At 49.4% G+C, this 4534-nt stretch overlaps 1 long non-coding RNA gene and 1 pseudogene across 1 annotated transcript; both read right to left on the bottom strand.

The window, feature by feature from the left end:
- Positions 1-604: 604 nt before the first annotated feature.
- Positions 605-1887, bottom strand: LOC125514897 (annotated as a pseudogene).
- Positions 1888-3662: 1775 nt separating this feature from the next.
- LOC125512554 lies at positions 3663-4040 on the bottom strand. Its single transcript, XR_007285419.1, has 3 exons — positions 3980-4040; positions 3821-3896; positions 3663-3744 (listed from the first exon to the last, which is right to left on the bottom strand). It is a non-coding gene; the product is annotated as an uncharacterized LOC125512554 (long non-coding RNA).
- Between the last annotated feature and the right edge of the window lie 494 nt (positions 4041-4534).

Below are 4534 nucleotides of genomic sequence, written 5' to 3'. Positions count from 1 at the left end.
GAACGTGATATCTTAGCAATTCGAGAGGGCCTCATTTTAGCTTTGCAATGGAGTAGCCTGCCAATTGATGACATTGAAAGTGATAGTTTGGAGGCAGTCACCATGGTGAGAAGCGGAGATACAAACAGATTAAAGTATGCTTTTCTCATTCGAGAGATTAAAGCTAGCATGTCCTAATGTAATTCTTGTATTATTCATATTTGTCGTAGTTGTAACTTGTAACTTTTCTAGTCATACTTTGGCAAACTTTGGTAGAGTTCAAGGCCGAACTATGTTATGGCTTGGGTCTGGACCAAAGGACGTTCTGGACACTGTCGAGCTTGATTATATTCTTTGATTGAGCAATACAAGATTTATTTCACACAAAAAATGGATTTCTTATTAAAAAAAGGGTGTAACTAGGTCTCAGTTGACTGAGAATTAACCAAGTTTCACAGTCAAGTAACATAATATGCAAGAGAGAAAAAAATTAATTTTTTTTGTGCGGATCTCAGTGTAAAATCTTACGGATATATCATCGACTGAGACTTCGACTGGGACTTAGCAAGATTGTAAAAAAATCAGGAAAACCCTCCCGTCTCCTGCTTCCTGCATCGATTGATCATTGATGCACAGCCATCTATTATTATTTCAATATGATGCACAGCCATCGATTGATGCATATCAGCGTACCCGGTAGAAACCCGGATCGCTAGAAAGATCACTCCCTCTACTATTATTTCAATATGACGAAGTAGGAAAGTGCACTCATAGTATCGACAGAACAAGTGTGCTCGGTCGAGTCAGTCACTCGCGGCGTGGAGGAAGGTGAGGCCTGCCGCATGGAGCTTGTCGGCGACGATGTCGTCTAGGCGTCGCGCCATCTCCGGCGTCATGTGGTTCACCCAGTCGCCGGCCACGCCCTTCCTGAACAGCGCGTCACGCGGGATCGGGAGTCCGGCATTCATGTGGCCCGTCTTGTTGGCTTCCAGGGTCTTGAGGTGCCCGAAGCTGCAGAGGTTGACGATGTCGTGAACGACGCCGGCATCCTCCTCCGCGCCGGAGAAAGGCAGCCCCACGAACCGCGCCACCTCCCGGACGTGCCCGGCGGGGTCGCGCAGCAGCTCCTCGTACCGCAGGAAGAGCACGCCGTCCGGCCTGGCCGCGCTGGCGCTCCAGTAGCCGGCGATGTGGTCCCACACCGGCCCGTCCCCCCCCGCGCCGCCGCCCCCGGCCTCGCCGAAGACGTCGGCTAGCGGCAGCTCCGGATGCAGCCGCCGGTGGAAGTGCCACAGCGAGACGACCATGTCCTTGGGCTCCCTGCAGACGTACACGACCTTGCACCCGCCCCCGCCGGGCATCATGGCCAGCGGCATGTGCGTGTTCATGAGGCGCGGGGACGGCAGTGCCGCGGCGGCTGCCGAAGAGGGCCTCCAGGAAAGGGACGCACTGGTGCGGGTTGAGGCGTAGCAGCGGGTGCCCGGCGCCGGCGGCGGGGTGGGCGCGCCGCGCCATGGTGGCGAACGTGAGGGCGTTGACCCACGTGGTGCCGCACTTGGGGAAGCTGGCGACGACGACGTCGTCCGGGCGGGGCTCGAAGCGGCGCTGTAGGGCGACGGCCGCCGGGACGGACCACTCCGGCAGCCAGAACCCGTCGTAGAGACGGAGGCTCGACAGGCCCTTGGGCCTCGGCGCGCTTGGCAGGGCGGAAACAAGGTCGTCGGGGTCGGCGTGCTCCTCCGGGAGCTGCTCCGGCACGCCGGAGACCAAGCCCGAGTCGGCTTCGACGTCCGCGAAAGGGACGGGCCCGAGCGGGGCACCAGGCGCCTTCGCCATTGACGATGATGTTGATAAGAAGAGTCTGGAGTCTGGAGTATGGAGTGGACAGCAGCAGCAGCAGCAGTACTATGCCTGCTATATGTTCTTGCATTCGTTCAGTGAGAGCCTATACAAATAGATAAAGGAGCATCTAGCTAGACAGCGCACGTGGAGCACGCGCCTCTCGGCACATCTCACCTACCCTGTGCACAATAGAGACATACTGTACGAAAGTGCATAGGAGCACTCGGCGACTCCATTCACCGAAATCTAAGAGGGTGCTTAGATACCTTTTAGTCCCATGATTAAAAATAGTGGGATTAAAACTTGTTAGCCTCACTCATGCTTGGATCCAAATACTAAAAAGACTAAAATCAAGTTATTGAGCATTTATTATCTTCCAAACCCTTCAATCCAGAACTCGCATGTGTTAAAGGAGAGGCATTAAATGATGAAAGAAGGCTAATACATATTTTAGTAGGTTTTCTATGACTAAAAATTTTTAGCCTCAAGACTAGTTCTAGCCTCTCTTTAATCAGAGGTGCTTGGAACTTTAGCCTTTAAAAGAGATTATTTTTAGTCAAACTAAAAATAGTCCCTTGGATCCAAGCATCCTCTAACTCATTCACTGGCATCGGGAGTCGCATCTTCTATAGTAGCCAGTCTGTATTACAAATTTGTGCGACATGTATCTCTCATAAGCTTTCATGTATCTATGCTGATATTAAATGTACTGACATTGTCAGACTATAGTCTTGTTGGATGCTGGTTGTTGAGATGCATCGGGTGTCCCCATAATCTAATTAATGCGTCTGAGCCTCCCACCCACCCACACATGTCTTCTCTCCACCACTGACCTTCCCACGACACCCATTCTTCCCATCTGTTCTTCCCCTGAATCCTCTTGTACAGCTCCTACCCCTTCTACTTCTTCCCCACTTATTCTTGCTACTTGGAACCAAGCCCATAGGAATTAGGAAGACCATGTCAGCCCTGACCGTCGTCCGAGCTTGCCGGGTCCTCCGCAGCCACTGCCGGTGACACCATGTTGGCCCTGGCCACCGACATCATCTCATGCGTTCTAGCGGCCAGCCACAACCTGTGAGAAGAAAACCAGGAGGAAACCTATGCCACCATGACGAGGAAATCAAGGTAGCTCTCGTATGTGTTTGCCACGTTCTGCGCACCGCGTCTACTTTGGGCGCCGACTGCATGTTCTTCGTGACCACGGCCAGCGACAATATCGCCGCCGGCATCACTTCCTAGCACGACATGAGGTGGCCGCCTGTACATCGTTCCATCCTAGTCGTCCCGTCGTCATCAAGCTTGCATAATCGTCGTTCACGTCCTGGTCATCCCGGTCGCCGCCAAGCTCGGCATGGTCGTGCTTCTCCTCAAACAGTGTCGTGTAGGTCGTGCTATCCATGTTTGAGGTCCTGTGCATCCTAGCCGTGGCCGGCGTCCTTGACCTGGGCTTGCGTCATGGCCGTGGCCGGCGTCCTTGACCTGGGCTTGCGTCATGGCCGTGGCCATCGTCCTTGATCTCGGCTTGCGTATGGCCAGCGCCTGCCCTGACCCGGTCCCTACCACGGCCATGAACTTGCTCCACTCCGCTTCAGGCGAGCAAGCTCACATGTAAGACAACAGCCATACACTGTATACTAGTAGAGTGCCCGTGCGTTGCCACGGGCTTTGAAATAGTTTGCAAGAGTTACATATTGAATACCACACATACAAATAATATAACACAAACACAATTATTGAATAATTGAAATTCATTTCTGCAACGTAAATTGATAAAAAAAGATTAACGACATGTCCATGTAACGATGTTCGACCTTAACATCTATTACAAAATATCAATATCATGAAAGTTGCCTTTAATTTCATTCCCATGATGTTTTAGCAAGTATAATAAAAAAACTGCTTCCTCAACTCATACTCATCCTGCACAAACAATATATGTAGTTAATATGAAAATTTCACGCCGAAGGTCTTAAAACATCTAACGGACAATACTCACCGCGCAAACCGGCTTGACCAATTCTTTACCATTCCACCAGAGCATAAAATGAAAAACAAAATAGCTAGACATATTCCTGCAATAATTTCAATTAATAATATAAAAATATAGTGATAACAAAAATAAATTGGAATTGGAATTGACCAAGTTGTAGGTTACCTAGATTAAAGGAATATACGACGTCTAGCTGTGTGCGCTCTTTACCCGAGTGATAGAACCTATTGCCACATTGTTAGTTGAGTCCATGTAATAAGAAAGGCGAGAAAAGAGAATTTCTACTAACCTGTTTTCTAAATAAGAAGATGGCATAAATACTTATAATAACATGGCATAAAAGTTAGCATAATAGATTCAATTTGCCCGTGCGTTGCAACGGGTGTGATACATATTGTATAGGCTCAACATCAATCATATGAACATCATCATGCACATCAAGCAGCATTATTGATTTCTTATTTACGTTAAATCACTCATGTTCTTCTTCTTTCCTGATCCAACTTCGCCACTGACATCAATGGCACACCTAGCTCACAAACCCAACCTTCCACATCCACACACAAATTTTTAGGGTTTTCTTCTCCATCCTTTTAGATTCACCATCAATCAATAACAACAACGTAGGAAGAATTACCGTATACACCAAACTCCTCTACACTCAGTGCAGTACCAGTCTGACCACGACCTCTCCTGCCTCACCTCCATGCCTCCATGTTG

This window comes from Triticum urartu, chromosome 6 (genome assembly GCF_003073215.2).
Source record: "Triticum urartu cultivar G1812 chromosome 6, Tu2.1, whole genome shotgun sequence".
In the NCBI taxonomy this organism is placed as follows: Eukaryota; Viridiplantae; Streptophyta; class Magnoliopsida; order Poales; family Poaceae; genus Triticum; species Triticum urartu.
This window is presented reverse-complemented; position numbering and strand designations above follow the sequence as displayed.